This window comes from Condylostylus longicornis, unplaced genomic scaffold, assembly GCF_029603195.1.
Source record: "Condylostylus longicornis isolate FDR11 unplaced genomic scaffold, ASM2960319v2 ptg000074l, whole genome shotgun sequence".
Lineage (NCBI taxonomy): Eukaryota > Metazoa > Arthropoda > Insecta > Diptera > Dolichopodidae > Condylostylus > Condylostylus longicornis.
In genome coordinates, this window is record NW_026578042.1 from 214,218 (window position 1) to 234,004 (window position 19,787).

A 19,787-nucleotide genomic window follows, 5' to 3' on the forward strand; every position below is an offset into this window, starting at 1 on the left:
ATATTGTTCAGTATACTTTAAGGACCTTTCTGAAATTATTTAATAACAAAAAATAAAAAATACTTTTACATCATCGTCCTATACGTATGTACTTTTTTATTTTGACAAAGAAAACAAGAACAAAACAAAAAAATTATATTTAACCTTCTATCCTTTTTTAAATAATTGTAAAAATTTTGCATTTGTAGTAGTATAAAATGTATAAATAGACACTATTATTAATAGCAAACAGTAAAATAACAAAAAAAAACAGTAATTTTAAAAGTTTCATGGATTTTAATGTAGAGGGAGTGTGTGTGAATAGAAGAAAAACAATACGAAAAGGAGGAACACAAAATAAAAATAAAAAAATTGAAGTTAAAAAAGTATTAAAAGCGAGTAATCCCTAAGGACATTTGTGTTCATTCTTTCAAGTTTTTGTTCTACATTTTTAGTTCTGTTTTTTTTTTGTTTCTATTTTTTGCATATTATGTATTTTTTTTTTTAATAATATTGTATGGAATAATAAAAGTAACTCTACTATTTTCTACCAACTTTTGTTAACTCTTACCGAATACAATAGGTAAGCAAACAAAACATTATGATGACGTCTTAAAAATTCGAAAAAAACAAAAAAATTACATAAAAAGAATATTTAAATGCACGTGTATAAAAGTCTAAACCCCCCCCCCCCCCCTCATAATACTCGTATAATCAAAAATATAAAATGTCACTCTATTGGGTATAACACTTTGTCATAAAAATGTCGCGCTTATGCGAACTTGTACATTGAATGAAATTTTCAATTTCGATAAGGTTAGAGAAGAATACAATCAATTTTCACTTATAAGGCAATATTGATGTGTGTATACAAAATGTTCACAAAAATATTTCGAATTTCTACAAATGTTATAGGGCACTAAGAAGCAATACATATATATATAATATTTAATTTTTAAGTTTCTTTTGAAATTTGATATTCTTGGATTATTATTTGAGTTTGTTTTTGTGGTAAATTGAATATTTACTTGTATAATAGTTTGTATATAGATATTTGAGTACATTGTACCCGCAAATTGAAAATTATAATATTAGTAGTAGAAAAATTTAAAAGTATTGACACGTTTTTAATTAAAAATAAATCGTGAGATTAACTTACACTTACACACATTTGTATAGTAATCCTCATTTTTTTTTTTGTATATTATTTTAGTTTATAGTTGATGAATTTTTGTATTGTAATTCTGCCCTTATGAAATACTTGAAGACTTTTGCAGGTAATTGTTATAAGGCGCATAATTTATATACATTCGATTCGCATGGTCTCCGGGACTTAAAAGTATATTCGAGTTATACATCTATGTGGTTTGAGTTGAACTTTCCAAATTTTCTCTATTTTTTATATATCTCGAATTATCGAAAAAATGTTCAGTAAAAGACCACACTTTGAGGTGTGATAACTAAAAAAAGAAGAATGAAAATATTAAAATGTTTTAGGATTATTTCCAAAATTGTAATTTGTAACAAAATTTTGTAAAATCTAATTTTAAACTTAAGTGATTGTGGTAAATAAAGATGTTGTGGGTTGCCTAAATTATTTCCATTAAAACTTGATTAATTCGAAATTAATGTGGGTGTACTTTTTTTTAAACAAGCGATTTATTTAATTGACTTTAAATGTTAAAGATCAATATCTACTAATCTGAGTAAATATAATTATATGAGTATATAATGAGTACATTTAGGTAGACTATACTTGCCATTTAGAATTTATCAAAATTCATAGAGAATTTCGGTTAAGTGGTGACAATTATCAAGTATCATCTCTTGGCAACATTCTTTCTTGTACGTTTACTGTTTTGAATTATTTAATTTTTAAAATTAGCATTTGACATTGATAATAAGACGGAAAGAAAGAGAATATTATAAACTTACAAGGATAAATTTTAAAAATCCTTGATTTTTCTTTATAATATTTTAACAAATTATTAAACACTCTTTTAAATATTAAAAAACAAATGTATATACACATATACAAGAGTGTAAAAAATACTCCTACTTATTAGTATGTTCTTGTGCTATTGAAAGTAATGAAAAATAATTTTAATTAATGCGAGACTTTATGAAGCATACAAACATTTATGATTCCGGAATATTCTAATTTTTGTATTATTACATTTTGATGTTTAATTATTAAATTGTAGAAATTTGTTAAAGGAATGTGAAATAGTGCTTTAATAAATTTTTAAACAGTGTAATTTTTGTATAACAGTTTAATATTTTGATACTCTGTATAAATGTTTTAATATAAACGTACAGCAATTATATTGTGTTCTTTTTATTCAACGAATATGAAGAATAACTTTCTGTATTTTCGGAAATGTTGACATGAATGTAACCTTGACATAAATATAACAGTTTGTGAATTGAGAAGAATTGTAAGGATTAATTCTATTCGAAGTCACAATATTAAGTGAAAATTTCTGAAATTTATAATTTTCATAGATTTATCATACCGAAATTTTAAAATTAGCACTTCTATTTCTCTTCCAACTCTCTCTTTTTTACTGTTTATTTCCTGTTCAGAATCCCATAAGAACTTGCTGTAATATTTATTTGTGGCCGTAACACTAAAAACAGAAAATTTATAAAAATGAAAATTGTATAAGCAAGAGTCGTGCTTATTTGCATGCGAGTACTCTTTTTTTACCCATAATCAATTCTACAAAGAACCCTATATAACTCTTTCGAAATTATGCAAATTTAAGATTGTGCAGTCCAGATAAGTCTTAAAACTCAACTAAAATTAATTATAAAAATCGCAACAAAATCCATATTTGTAAAATTTCAAATACCGTTTAATGACAATGGCATTGACTTACAAATACAAATTATAAATGATTATGTACATACACACACATAAATAGTAGAATTATTATTAAGTATTTTCTTTTTCAAATTATATTGACAATAATTCTATTTTTTCAAAGAGATTCACTTGAAAATTGTGCATTGAAAATAAAAAGTGCTTTCGGGTCAACTAGAATTATGTCAATTAATTGAAAATTCTTAAGAAGTCAAATAAAAATTATTTTATTTTGCCTTTGATTTTGCACGCTAAACAAAAGTCTATATAGGCACCGGGAAAAAAATTCTTTAGTAACGATAATACAAAAAAAAAAAAAAGAATTGCTGAGATGTAGATTTCAATAATCGTACAAAATACAAAGCAACTAGACTTAATCCACTTAAATTTTCTGTTTAAAAATAAAATTATTTTCAAAAGAAAAAAAAAAAAACAAATTGTTTTCTTTTTTTTTTTTTGCTTTTGTAATTGAAAATCGTCACAATTGAGAAAAAAAAAATTATTTAAAATTCAAAAAAATGTGAAAAAAAATTTTTCAGCCTATTTTAACCAAAGTTTAAAAATTGAGTTCCGCCTGTTTGTCTTTTCATTTTTGTTTTTGCCTTATTTGTTCACATCTTTCGTATTCATACGGAATTGAAAAAACATTGAAAATTGTTTTATGGCAATAAACTGTTAGGGTTTTCGTGTTTGCATATTTGACCTCCTTGTTTTTGTGGTTAATAATCATATTTTTGTATATTTTGCTCTAATTTAATATTTTTATATGGCATTCAGTTTAGAATAGCTTTTCTTTTTCGAAATTTATTGCAAGTTAGTAAGTCTGGAAGATAAAGAACAAAAATATGGTAAATTAAAAAAATTGCACACTTCTAGGCCAAATAATCATAAAGCACTGTTGCGGTTAAAATGTTAACATAAATTGAGGTTACTGTCCAAACCTTAAAAAATTAATAAAATTTCTATTAATGGAGTAAAAGCAGAAATATATAAATACAAAATTGCATATATTTAGGCACGCAAAAATTAAAATACAGAACATCTCTTCCAAACTAAAGGTTATCTTTAATTTTTTCATTTTTAGGAGCTCATCTACAAAATAAATAGGTTTCTGAAGCTCTGGCAGATTATTCTAGGAAAATTTTAAGCAACACATGCGTGAGCTTTATTATACAAGTCACCAATAATTGGTAATTTTTCATTACTTACACAAATTACATAACGGTTTCGCAGACAATCTTTCTTTATATAAGTAATAATAATTAAATATCAAAGGAAATTGTGTTATAGAAGTACTTAATTACGATTATTATACTTTAATAATGACAACAATTAAAACATTGACATTGACAATTATTGTCATGATGACATATCGATGAACAATTTGGCAACATTAAATTTAAAAATATTTCTTTTCTACACGAAGTTTTCTTTTGAAATACCCTAAACTTTTTTTGTTTAATAAATAATATGAATTCCTGTTTACTGTTATCGTTAAAACGGTAAAAATATTGTTTTTGTTTTTTACAATGCTCTTTTTAAATTATTTCTTTTTCTTTTGTATTAAAACAACATTTTTTTTTCTCTCTCTTTCATTTCTTTTGGAACAATTTAATTGAACGTTATATAAATAACAGAAGTATATTGACATAACAACTACAATTACGTATTATTTTATTACCTACCTATACAACTATATAAATACATTTATAGAGTGGCTATATATACACATATTTAATATTGATGTACAAGTACACATCAATCAACGCTATATTTGTATGGGCATCTACATTTTTGGGCCTAGATTTACTTCTACTTGTATGTGTGTACGTGAGTGTGTTGTGTATTGTCAAAAAAGTTGTTATCAATCTTTATTTTTTTTCTTTTTATTTTTTTTTTTGTGTTTTATATTATAAGAAGATTAATTGGTTACAGAATCCTATCAAACAATTACAATTGTTTGGTACTTTTTTTTTTATAAAAAAAAAACAGGAAATTTTTCTTATATTTTTTTTTTTTAAGTAAATTTTAAATTTAGGGTAATGAGGAGCGAAAATTTTTGTAAATTTATAAAAATATGGATTTGCATGTTAAATCAAATTTAGAATTTTTTTCTGTGATGTTTATTTGATAAATTGACTAATTTATAACAGAATTTAATTGGATATTTGGGAAACTTATATAAATTGCTAACAAAAATTTTGACCAATTTAAAAATAATAAATTGTTTTTTTTTGCAAAATTTTTTTGCATATCAAATATTTTAGGGGTAGTACACTGAGGAAAAGTACACTGAATATAGTACATTGGTCCTTTTTTCTCTCATTTTATTTGTATAAGAGAAACTGTAAAATTAAAAGCGTCGGTTCTAATATACCAAGACCTCCATTTTGCAAATAAAGCATACCGTATAATCATAGCCATATAATCCAAGTTGCAAACCTAAAAATGTTAACAATGCCATTCAAATTCGATTGTTTCTGAAATGGCTAAAGAAAATAAGCGATAGTTTTAGTGAAATTTACAATCTTGGGTATTCTTATACCATTCTCATTCAATTTTAATATTGACACTGATGTCAAACTTTTCTCTTTTCGTAATTTTAGGCTTTTTGAAATTATATAAGTTTTTGAAGACTCATCAAAATTATTGAAAACGATATTTTTCTACGATATCGTATCTTCGATACGACGAATTGAAAAACGCAAACTGTCAAAAAGAAATAATATGACAATAATAACCAATGACGTAAGTAAAAAAGCTCAAATCCGGATTCAAAATGCAAATTTCAAGCAATGCTTTCCAAATTCCTTTGCAAGCGTTTTCCAAATTTTACGATTATATTTACACTTCAGATATCACGGATATTGAACAGGTAAATGTAAATCGGCAAAACCTCACAAATTTTAATTTATTTCTATCGACACCATGTACCCTACATGTACTTGAAAAACATTTTACGTTCCCTAGAATTTAAGGAAAAAGTGTAAAAAAAAAACATGAACATTACATTGAAAACGTCTATAGGTATACAATAAAAATAATGAAAACAATAATGGAATGAATAAAAACAAAGATAATAAAAGAGAGAACAAAAAAAAAAAAGAAAATTGTTAAAGAAATTGACAGAGAGTTGTTATTGAAGAGAGGTGGAAAATGAGTTTGAGTTTGTGGGAGTCAAAGAATAGGCGAAAAAAAATCTTATATTAGAGAAAAGTAGAGAAGGGAGAATGAGAAAAAAAAAAGTGATTCTAACATTTTATACAATATGAAAAACGATAACAAAAGACAATTTTCATTTTGAAGGTCAATAAAAATACCATTTTTATTTTAGATCCTTTCTAAGATTCAAGAAAAAGATTTGTTTTTATAAAAAAATTTTTTTTTCTTCTATTTTACTACATTATGGGTTGCTTACAATACAGAAAATCTATTTTGCTGTGTAAAATATAAAAAAAAAAAATTATTACAGAAATGGGAAAAAAAATTCTTATTTCATATTATTTTTTTTTTTTCATATTTTTATTTTAACCTTTTTTAAGTCATTGTCCTTTAAGTTGCAATACACATATATATATATATGTATACACATACATTTACATGCATATATTCAGAATGCCTATTCAATAGTTTATATTTTTAAAACGAGGGGAATGAATGTATTGTACTCGTATATTATATAAGAATATTTTATTCAGTACACACTTATATATTCGCATATAACATTTAAAAAATTATAGTAAAATATATTTTGAATATGTGCATGTACAAATGCATTAATCCTCTTGTATTTATGTAAATCTATATATATATATTCGAATATATACTTCAGGCAGAATAATTTAAGATGGAGAGATCAAAATTATTTATTCAGTATTAAATTCAAAATATACAACAAGAAAAGAAGAGTAAACATGATATTTTTATTATTATTATTATTGGGTATTGTGTATAACAGTTGTGTGAAAATAGTACACACGAAATAATATTAAAATTACAAGGGTATTATGAGTTGTAATTGTTTTTTTTTGTGATAGATTGAAAATTGTGCTTGAGAAAAGTTTGTAATTTTAAAGTTTAGCTCCCATATGTAATAGCGTATAAAATAGGGCTTAATATATTTTTGAGTTTTTGCTACAATTTTCAATTTAGAGAAATGGGGACTTTTTTGGCTCAAAAAGAAAATGCTTTAAGCACTTATTTCTGTATAAATAACTTAGAAGCCGTATCTTTTGCATTGTGTCACTATAGCAGCAAATGAGGGATGTATTTTTAAAAAATACACTCACACAATTTCTTACATCCCGTTAAAAAGCATAAATTTTCAAGTGAGAAGAGAATATAAGTTTTGAGTGAGACAAAAAGAGAGAGTTTTTTTAATTCCAATATTCGGATTTTGCTATTCACAAAAATGTAAGTAAAATACTCAATAAATTTATTTTTTAGCTCAATAAATGAAAAAAAAAACTCACCCATTGACTAAAAAAATATGGAAGGTATACATTACAAGGCTATTAAAATCAATAAAGTACACATTTCGAATTCTATAGTAGGAAGGTATACACTTCAAAAGAAAAATCGAAAATATTTTTTTTACTTGTATTTTCTCTCGGATATCGTATAAAGCTTTTTTAAATCAAGTAAAAATTTCGATAATTGAGTTTAAGATTTTCTATAATATTTTTATTTTATTTTTTTTTCTATTCTGAAATGAATGAGTGGTGGATAAAAATGTAATCAAGGACGGATTAAATAAAAAGTATGGTGGGTAAGGATAAGAATGTCAGTATTAATATTATTAGTATATAAAAAATTGTATGTATAATTGTATGTATTATTATTATTATGGTTGTTGTATGTATACATACATTTGTACTTGTATATAAAAAGTACAAGTACACTTTTTTATATATTTGCTTTGAATAGAATAAAATCGGTATATAATTTTGTTTTTTTTTTCTCTTATGAAAGAAAATTTATTTTCATACTTCAAATCTAAAATAGTAGGTTTTTAGCACTTTTCCAAAAAAATTTTGAAAAAAAGTGCTTATTAGTTTCACTCTGTCCGTCCGTCAGTCAGTTCGTCCGTTCGTCCGTCCGTGGACACCTTTTTTGTTTACAAAACTTCTACACCCTTAAAGATAGAAAGCTGAAATTTAATACGTACAAAGATTTTTAATAGAAACTTATTTCCAAAGAAAAAAATTTTTACCTATTTCCCCGCCTCTAGAAGTTATACCCCCACAAAACCCTAAAAATGGCCTTTTTTGTATCGCCTCTTGAAATTCGTAAAATTTGAATTTTTGACACCTTATATTTCCGAAACCGCAAGCTTTTTCAAATTTCTATAAACGCAAAAAACTAACGGTAAATTCAATAACATTAAAAAATATAATTATTTAACAAGTAACCCTTACAATCGAGCATTATGTTAACCCCTCTTTAAATTAATTTTTACTTTATTTCAAAGACTTCATATATGCGTCATCCTAAATTTATGCAATCCTAGAAATAGTTTTGTATATAAATGAAAATAATTTAAATAGTGTGATAGGTATACATAGACTGTATTTAAAAGCAGAATTTTCACTTGTTGAAGGGAAAAGTGCTACAATACAAACCATTGGTTTGACCCAACTTTATTGCTTCTTATTCAAATACAAAATACTTATACAGATATTCACTTTTATATATATAAAAATATAAAATTGTATAATATTCAAGACTGTGTATGATGACCTGAATAAACTTTTAATTTTTTTCTGTTCTTTTTCTTGTTGGCTTTTTACGCTAATTGAAGACGTCTTTATGTAGGCGTAAAAGGATTTAGCTTTTCTTTTTATTTTTATTTTCTTGTTTCCTAGCTGATCTGATAATGATAATTTTATATCCTAGTTATAATATGGACATGGATATTTTAAATACATTTTATAGAAATCTTGTTGATAATATTAAAAAGATTTTTTAAGGATTTTCTACTATAATTATATTTGGTGAAGATAAAAAAAAAGTAAATGAAAATTTTTTTTATTTTAACAAGTCGAAAGAGTTTTCGTTTTTTCTCTCGTATTTTTTTTTTTTTTTAATTCCGTGCCATATCTTTGTTCTTATAGTGAGAAGAATTATTTTTCTTTAATAATATGTCTTCTTCTGGTATTTAAGTTGAACATAGAGAGAAAAAAAAGAAAATCAATATTTAATTTGCAATTCAATTTTATAGTAAACTTTTTCAATTAACACCTGATAAATGGAAGAAATAAACTTAGTATAATTAATTTCTTAGAAAATTGTATATATAAGGAAGAAAAATCTATTTTTATTTTTTGAAAAATTTTAAAATGGTTAGGAGTAAGGGGGGGTAGGCGGGTGGATTTTAACAGAATGTAAAATATGTCAATGTCAAGAAGAGGATGGATGAGAATTTTAAAAATTTTCTGTTTACAATTTTGAGCTTGCTCATTAAACTAAATATTTAAACTAATAATTTATTCCAAATAACAATAAAATTATTGCTGTTTAAGAACATTGTCAGCAGATGTAACTTTTTAGTTAATTGAGATTTTTCATCTTTTCATTGAGATTCACCAAACTTCTATTTAAATAAGAATGTAACAGAAATTTTCATTTTATCTAGTATCGTTTATTAAATTGAATTTTATTAGAAATCATTCATACAATACATCAATACAAAAGAAGATGTAGCAGCTCTATTCCAATTCAGCAATTCCATTTGTAGCCCTGAAATTTGGAAAATTACGGACGTCATATTTTCAATTTCCAATTATTAAAGTTTTGCCCTGAATATTTTGTAATAGAGTAATTATAAATTACGTTTGTAGTAACAAAAGCCCTCAAAAGTTTACGAAAGACAATAATCACACGTAACAAGCACTTTAAAGAGAACGGTCGTTTTAAAGTTTTCAGATTGGAATCTTTTTTTATAGTTTGAATTCCATTAACACATCCCATATGAATTCAATTGCTGATTGACAATCGACAATGCGAGTGGAATTTGTGATCATTCGAAACTCTACGTCGTAGCTAAGTTCGTAATCGTTTCTAAGAGTGAAATTCATGATAGGGAACTATGATTAATATTTGTATATAAATTTAAATTTGTTTAAACAAGAAAATTTTAAAATACAAGGATAATCCCGCAATTCTATTTAAAATCTATTTTTCTATTTATGCTGATTAATTCATACGTAATCTTAGATTAAATATTGTTTTTGTGGCAGTTTTTTCTTTTGTCCATATTCCCTTCCAAGGTATCTATTACGTGATATCCTTTTGTAAATAAGGATTTGAAAAAATTCTATTGAAATTAGAAAATCCTTTTCCGTTTATTGTTAGTAAATCGTTTATTTTCTCGCATAATTTTTCTTTTGAATACAAAAATTATAATTTTTAAATTATTTTGACCACAAAATATGGAGCATATTGTGATTGCCTTAATATTTCTCTATATATTTGATTAAATAAATAAGAGATCGTAAATATTTTTACTTTCATTTAATAATTTTTAAATGAGGTTGTGCCACGTGCTCCGTCTAATAGGCGTATGTGAATGTTAAATGTATTACATATGTGGTAATAAAATTAAATATAAATGATGGGAAATAAATTAATTTCTAAAATTAAATAAATATATATTTATTTTTTTTACAAATTCTATATTCATAAGCATAACAATGCATAATTATTTAATTTCAATTAATCTAGAGGGAAATTATAACTAACTTAGCTCTATATACAATATTATATTTGAATATAAAAATTAACTAGCGCACAAAATTATGAGTAAATATTCATAAAAATTTATTGTGCACATTATATAATATTTATTTTTTTTATACATACAGAGTGTGTGCATTTTAAGTATACACTTCCGATATATTTGTAAGTGAATCAATTGTTAAAAATTTTATGCCATCAGCTCCAAATTTTAAGATAAAGACTCGGACATAGAGTAAATTAAGAGTGTAACTTTTATTAACATGCAAAATATGCCCATATAATTGGCTGAATATACGCATAACCTGCTCTTTGTTATGGATAAGTGATCTTGAATATATAACTAGGAATGGCATTACAATTCTAAGTTAAAACAACTTTAATTTTTATTATATTCATCATTCAGAATTGCTATGAACTGAACATAAATTTATTAGTGCATAGTGTGGAAGCTATTGAGGAAATTAAAGAAGTTACTACTAAAATTTTGTTCAAAATATAATATTGAATTATGCATATTGTCTAGATCAGCATCAGTGACATAAAAACGTGTTCAACTGTAGATCTTAATTCTTCTTTTGATTATTAATTCTATGCAATACGACTGTCCAGTGAAAAGGAAACATCCAGTATTACAGCTAATTAATATGTAGTACTTGTTATATAATATTGGATTTATTATAGAGAGAATTAATATTGTATAATATATATATATATATAAAATTATGTGTAGAGTTAATCCCCGTATAATTAAGTGAAATTACTCTATATTTGCAATATATTATATAATTTCATTTAAAATCAATGAACATGATTATAAGAGCTTACAATAATAGCGCAAATATATATATATATATATATATTATGAATTGGTATTACAATATATAAAGTTGTCTGTAGGTTACAATGTTATATTGTAATCACTCTCTTGAAATTTTTAAACAATATGTTCGCTAGACTATTAAAATTTCTTCCATATTACATTCTAGAATAAATGTGTATATGCGAAATAATGATATTATGGTTTTGAATAATTCAAAATGTTAATGAGATGAATATTAATTGAAAAGACAAGTACAAATATACTGAAATATGTATTGGAAACCCTTAGCATATATACAACAATAATTTCTATTTTAATTTTGCATCTATATGCAAGAATTAAGTGTAGAATATACGAAATTCATAATAAACGATTCATTTTTAAATGAAATTTCTTGTGAAATTGTGATTACTTTAAGTTAGGTCTTTGCCATAAAACTCATACAAAATTATGCATTTGAGTGTAATTTAGAATACATTGTACCTTGAAAAAAAAGTACCTTTGCATTAAAAAAAGCAATCGTTATTATAGGCTTTGTAAAAATTTTTTCAATGCTAAAAATAAAAATGAATTTGCATCTTATTCGTCTCGAAATTCATTAAAATATGAATTGTCACGGGATCGCTTTTCACTTGTAGCGGAAGAAAAGTTTTTCAAGATTTTTTAATAATATATCAATATTTTTGCTGACTCTCTTCAAGGGTTTTGTAGATTGAAGATTTGTAGATTTGTATAACGGAGGCAACAGTGCACCGCGACCACGTATAAGAATCTATTGGGCGTCCCCATCCGAGTACGGGGCATGCCCTACAACACACACTTGAGACCCACCCTCCTGATGAACTCAAGCAACTTGTGAGGACCAGAAGACCATAAGTCCGCCACCGTTAGAGCAAAGCCTCCCAGCACCTCTCACCTCCTACGAGCAAGAGCATCACATTCCCCCACGAGGTGCACCGAGGTCTCTCCATACTCCCCACAGAATCTGCAAATATCCTCATTTTCCAGGCCCAGCCGACTGAGGTGTGCCTAAGCCTGCAGTGATCCATCAAAATGCCGGTAAGGACCCTCACCTGGTTCTTACCCATCCCTATAATTTTCTTAAATCGCTTCTGTTCATAATCTCCCAGGGCTCCTTGGCTTGCCGCAGCCCCGGAAGACTTCTCCAGAGCTCTGACCGCCTTCTTTCTGATTCCTTCCTTAATTCCCAACGAATAGTATGTGATCCGATTCCGCAAAAGGGCTTATTTCCTTCCACGCCCACATGGCACGGCACTCAATACAGTGTGGCCCAATTGCATCTGCCTAACTAATTGAGCTTCTCAAGACAGCCCCATACTGCCGCGGAGGATACTGAAAACTAGTTCACGCTCCGATTACAGTCGGACTATCCCTACATAATCATTATCTCTTGTCCCCGATACCCCCTTTACAGGCTGAACCGCACGCACATTTCATTAGCATGCAACTCAGCCCGAAACACACACGGAAAGTTCCCATAGGTTCCGGACAATTTGGTTCTCGGGGGCCCAAATACCCCCGCACCCGTCCCAATACTGGTTTGACCTATCTGCGGACCATCTAATAACGTGTGTTCCAACTGGGCGACCCGAAAAGTCACGCTTCCAGTCCCTTCTATTACTCAGCAACGAGGCAAAATATTTTCTCGAAGCCGTATCCTCTTACCATGTCGTCCCGAGGCATCGATAGGAGCGGAACGTCCCCGACAAGACGACTCCGATCTCTCACACCGATTATTCCGGTTCCATTTCTCCCCAACCTGAAAATGGCCTTCGTTGCCATCTCCACAACAAGTTTGGGGTTAGTCCCAAAATCAACTCCATTGTCGCCGTTGGACAAGTTCTCATAGCCCCTGTGATGCAGACGCATGCGAGTCTCTGCAATCGTTCCAGGTCCTTTCTAGCTGTACCAAGAGCCACCTTTCTTGCCCATGCCACTGCTACATACTTCAAGGGTTTTACAATGATTTATTAAAAGATCATGTGCACGGGAGCACCGACCACTGCAATGCCGCAGTGTCGGCCGCCGTCCTCAATCTACCCAGTTCGTCGGCTACCTCGTTCTCCACAACATCGGACAATACGTAGACCGGACAAAGCTCTGAACGCCGCCCTGCACAGCAATACCAACCTAGATTTGACAGTGCAAGAACCAAAAACCTCAAGAGTCGCTCTGCTATCCACGTAAATGGTGACCTTCCCAGCTGTATTTGTTAATTTAATTATTATTTAAATATATTATTCGATTTATTATTAAATATCAAATACAATGACCTATAATTTTACAAATATTATATTTTAAATTTTTTAATTAATAAAAAAGCAAAAAATTGAAATAGATATCAATAATCTGATCAGATACCCAAATTTTCTCTCATACCCAAATAATTAAATTCATTGTATAAATTACAATAGAACGAATATTTTTATGTATAACACGATTCAGGAAAAAAATCTGATTAATTATTTTAATTTGAATTTTTATAATTATTTTTTATTCCAATTATTTTTATTCATTTATAATTAAAATAAATTAATTGAAATTGTAATCTTATCTCATTTTGTATTTCGATCATATTTTAAATTGGCATACTTTGTCTATAAAGAAAATTACTATTTTAAAAATATTTGGACTGTGCATAAAATTCCATTGAAAAGTATTGCCCTAATAAATTAATCATTTATTTTAATGTACACTGTACAGAAATTTTTAAAATTGCAGTCTCCTACTTGTTAGAGAAAAGCAATCTTAAAACATGAGAAGAAAAAAGGTCTTATCATACAGAAGATAACAGTATCATTTGTAGACGTAAGCTGTCATCTTTCTTCATTTACGGACTATTTAAAATTATTTGTGGTTTCAATACAGTATGTTAATAAAAATAAACAACATTTTAGCGATCTGAACGACCGTAACATATAGAAGAGAAATGGACGAGAATAGGATTTGAAGTAATGGAATTTGGAATAAATTTTGTCTTATACTACAGCTATTTACTTTTAAGAGTATACAGAGTAGAAGTTTTTTTAGAAAGACGCGTGAATGGACGGGGAAACGGACAAAACGAACGCGATTTAATAAGCACAATTGCACGTTCCACTAATTATTCTCCATATTGAAACCTCGCATTGGACAGAATTGAATAATTTTACATTTTTTTCCAATTAAAATAATTTTTTGGATGAACCAATTTTCAATAAAGAAAATGATTAAGTCATATGGAAATTCGCCAATATATGTAGTGCCATTAAAAAATTGTTTCTACCTTACTTACAAATAATAGACCAATTTGTTTCCTTTTCAATAAAATTTAAAAATAAAACAATATAGCCGAGAAAGAACAAAAATTATCTTTTTCTGTATTAAAGCCAAAATCAGTTTTTGCTCTAAAAAATACATACATTTTTTTAAATTGTCCCCTAGTTAGATTTTAAGAATTTTAAACTTAAAGATAACTAAATTTGGCAATATTCCATTGATTTGTAAATTTTTGACTATAATTTTTTTCTTGCTTTATTCTTCTCTGATAAATTAAAAATGCATGAAATTTAAATTTCAACCCTAAAACAAAAAAAAAAAGTATAAAAATTGTGGCAATAAAAAATTCCATTTGATTTGAAATATTCAATATCGTGCTCTAAGAGTATATGATAATATTCTGGGCGGTCATTGAACTTGGGCGGTCATGAAAATGGTAACAAAGATATCGCTGGGGAAAAAATAACACTCGATTTAAATATTGAAAGCGTAAAACAGGAATTTAAACATTATGTTACGAATAGTGAATTTCCGACTAGAATGCGGTAAATCAAACCGATTAAACAATTCTTAACGGTGGGAATTCATTGACTTTTTCTATAACTAATTCCATAAACTGAATAATTAGTTTATTTGCAAGTCTTTAAATTTGTCCAAAAAATGGAAATTTTCCATATCTTCTCCAAATTATCTTCATAAATCATGAGTTCCAATATACTTGGTTAATTTAGATTTTCTTACCTCAAATATAAAGCAAAATGATGAACTTTTAAAACCTCCAATCTTTCAGTACACAGTGAGAAAATCTCATTAGTAACTATATACAAGTATACGAGTATTTATTATAATAAATTTGTTGGTATATACGTACTTTGTCATAAAGAATTGTTTAAAATTAAACTTTGAAAAATATGCAAATTTTCATCAACGTAATTTAATTTAAAAAAGTTTTTAGTCAAAGAATTTTTCAATTTACATTGCCCTCAGAATTTTAAGATTGTTATATAAAATTTTCGTTTTTGATTAATTTAAATTTTAGTTTACTGCGTTGATTTTTAATTCTATTAAAACTTGTGGTTGCATGGTTATATGTGATTTTGGTATACACTTATATTATATATACATATGTATATATAGATTTATTAGCATGCTTTTATATTAATTTTTTATTCAAATTTTACTTTAAAATTACAAAATTTCTAATATTAAACTTGTATAATTGGTTGATTACATAATATGAACACAAAACGGTGAAGGACTTACTTTGTTTCATTCTTCTTTTGAATTTTTATTAAATTATTTAAAAGTGAAAAAGTTTTGGTTATATTAAATTTGAATTTGTGTCTTAAATGTTCAAGATTTCAAGAAAATATCGTCTTCTTCAGGATAGGACCTAAATAAAACGCACGAGGTAGACTCATAAACAGGCTAAATCGCTTTATGACTTTACAATGTATCCTTCTTGCAAAGGCTATAGACATCAAAATGTAAAATTTCAACAAAATACCATTTCTATTTTGTTTGTGATAAGATCGTTTCGTTAAAAATCGTTTGTTAGATATTGCAAATCGGCCCAAAGAAAGGTTTTGTTAATGGGAGCCGCCTTGCTTCAAAGTTGAAAACATCTACAAAAGAAAATTTAATACAGAATTTAATAATTTTCCAGGAACAACCTTACATATGAAATGTGTACATATGAATTTTACGATTGCAACACCATTGTATGCAAGGCGGTCAGTAAAACAAAACTGATTCAGTACATGAACTCCATTCAAAAACTCCTTGAAATATGTAATTTAATTTGAGCACTCTTATCCAGTCGGACATGTCGGACGGATCAACTATAGTATACATCGAAATTAAAATGAAATACTAAATTTTCACAATCGTTATCTTTCGGAGTAACTCCGACTTATTTCAATTGCTAATTATAAAGATCACTTTCGGGTTTACTTTGAAATATCTTTATTGAAAATGTTCTTTATATTTCAACTTACAAAAATACTTTGCAAATAAATCAGTTTTCTAACGAGACAAGGATATGTTGTACAATTCGGAGTTATTCCGAAAAAAAATTTATTACAAAAATTCGGTATTTAATGTGATATTTGCTAGGTTAAAACAATACGGTTATTAAATTTATTTAATTTATATTAAATTTTTTTTCTTGAAATACTCGTAAGCTCATTAATTTTCCCTTTAATCACTTGGAATTCAATTTTTTTATAATTAAGCTACTTAATTTTTTTAATTTTCTTTTTCAGATTATTAAAAATTTTAAAAATTTCTTAAATAAATCTCATATATAGTTTTAGATTCTGTAATCACATCGTTATAGAAAAATCTCTCAATTTATTAATGTTCTTCATTCAATAATGGCATCAATAAAGCTCAAAAGATTAAAATTGAGGTTTTCACTAGATTTGAAATGCAATAATTTCTCTATATAAAACAAAAGATAATAAAAGGGACAGAAGTCTGTCGTTATGTTCATTAGGATGTACTAATTCCTATATATATTAACCGCAAATAAGAATTTTAAATACGATATGCAATATCGTATTTAAATGTATATGTGTACGTGCATATTAAATACGGTTGAATCTGCCAATTGTAGATTTTAATTTACTTTATCTCTGAGAAAAAATAAAAGAGACTTATTAAAACATTACAGAGATTTAGATTTGAGACAAATAAATTTTATTCTCGGTGTTTTTTTATATTTTTCTTTTTTTTTTTTGGAACAAATTCAGAAAATGTCTATTTATTAGGATTCGCTGCAATGTATGTATGTATGTACATATGCATGTGGGTATGTTAACGTAATGTAATGAAATGATGATTATCCTTTTCTCTTTCTCATTTTCAGAACGATAAATTTTCTTTATAGGTTTAATGTATGTACTTTTGCACAGTATATTATATACTACCATACAGGGTGAATTTCCAAAGAATATACCTTACGGTAAGCCAGTATACTCTGCACTTCGTGAGGGGTATATTCACTTCGGTATGGAATTTGTAACCACTTGAAGGAGTCATCTCCGGTATAGACATATACATATATATATTCTTGCTCAGCGTAAAATTTTGTGTCGATTTAGACACGTCCGTCTGTCCTTCCGATCGCACGATAACGCAAAAACGAATAATGCAATCGGCACCAAACTTTCACAAGTTTTTTCTTTTGTTCCAAAAACGGATGCTAGTGTAATTGGGCCAATTTGAATAACGGGTTCGTTAGCTGCCATACAACTCTGAAAGTTAATTTTAAATATTTGGAAAAATATTAAGGCTAGATTTATAAAACTTGGCAGTCCACTTACAGGTCAGACATAATATCCGTGAAGTTTCTAATAAGTGGTTCAACTTCAAGTTAAGACAGGTTCAGGTAATTCCCCTTTAGCAATCAAAGTTATTTCTAAATATTTCAAAAACAAATTTTTAAGCTCAGATTGTCAAAGTGCATTTAGGAGGTATATGACACTCGAGTTGTTAGACGATGAAAAATATTATTGTATTGATTTTTACAAAATCACCCTATATTAGTAATAAGCGCATAATATTAATTTGTATGTATATGTTGTACATATATAGGACTTATTCATTGTAGTAATTAAGTTTAGTTATTAGTAAAGTCAAGATAATTCCAAGAATGAACTTTTGTAAATTCAAACATAGAAAAGTTCATGGTGATGATTTCTTTCGTTAGTTAATAATGAAAATTAATATGAAAACTATAAGTAGATCTTTGACATTTTATATAGTATAGATATCAATAAATTTTTTCATATATGTACATTTGTTTTTCCTAATAATCATGAAAATTTAATTTAATTTCGTCTGTCCATTTAATCGTTTTAATTATGAATTTCTTATGTATACAGTCGAGCTTAAAGTACAGCACAAATTCCATATTTCATAATACTTATAATTTGTTTAAGGATAATTTATATCATCGCTGTTTAAATGTGGTGCCGCATAATTACGAGTATATTTAAGCGAATTTTTTGTATAAGTACATAATATTTATATATAAAAGAAAAATCTAAATAAAAAAACACTGTAATTAATCATTAATTTTCTGCTGTATACAAAAAAAAATTTTTATTTTTTTAGTAAGAACAAACTTTAATCCGTATGATTAATTGTTAAAATGTTAAAGTTTCGTTGAAATTATGTTATTAAATTGTGTTAAAATAATAAATTTATTAATTGCGTGTATAATTAACCTTATATATAAAATTATGGAATATTTAAGGACATTCGAATAAAACTACTGAAATTAACTTTAAAAAATCTGATGTAGTCAACACATAACCGACTGCAATATGCATTGTCTAGTTTAGGGGAAGTGTACAGAAGATTATGAAAACCAGTTTTTAAATTCTTCTTTTAAATTTTAAGGAAGTTAGGAAACTTTTAGTGTACATACCTATAAAAATGCGAATTTGGCTCTTAGAAGATTTTGCTTTTGTGCCCGCAAAATGGTCCAGTTCCCGAGGCTTGATTTATAACAAAAATTGATCAATTCGTGACATAGTAGAAATAAACTTACATATAAAATTTCATCAAATCAGTTCAGCCGAAAATGAGATACACGCGTGCAAACATATTATAAAGAAACAAGCAGACTTAACGACATCAAAACTTGACATTCGAAATTTGATCTCATAAAATTGTACAGAAATTTTTTAAAATTTGATGATTAGAGTTGGAAATATTTGTATTTTATATGAAAATTAATATTTTATATTGATTTGATAGAGGTTCGTGGAAAAGTATTTTCACTAATATTCGACTATGTTACATGATAACTATGAAACTTCTAAGAAACTTGCTCTCCAAACTGAAATATAAGGAAATTACCGTAAATTCTAGCCGATTTTCGTCGTAATTCAAATTTTTTTTATTGAAATTTTGTCTTATTCCCGCAAACTTTAACAAAAAATATTCAACACAAATTAATGGAACTTTATTTTTAACTTTTGTGATAACCTCTAGATGAAAACATGAAACATATATATTCTATTTTAAGACAAAATACTAATTTACTAAAAAAAAAATAAATCCCAATTCGATATTAAATTTTTCATAGTTATTTAG

General features: G+C 26.9%; 2 long non-coding RNA genes across 2 annotated transcripts in view; one reads left to right on the forward strand and one right to left on the reverse strand.

Moving 5' to 3' along the window:
• The window catches only part of LOC129612534 (uncharacterized), a 102,570-nt gene that overhangs the window by 24,564 nt on the left and 58,219 nt on the right, over window positions 1-19,787 (forward strand). The gene's annotated exons all lie outside the window — the stretch shown is intronic.
• LOC129612535 (uncharacterized) lies at window positions 1,153-2,754 on the reverse strand. The gene is made up of 3 exons (XR_008697243.1): window positions 2,690-2,754; window positions 2,496-2,609; window positions 1,153-1,439 (listed from the first exon to the last, which is right to left on the reverse strand). It is a non-coding gene; the product is annotated as an uncharacterized LOC129612535 (long non-coding RNA).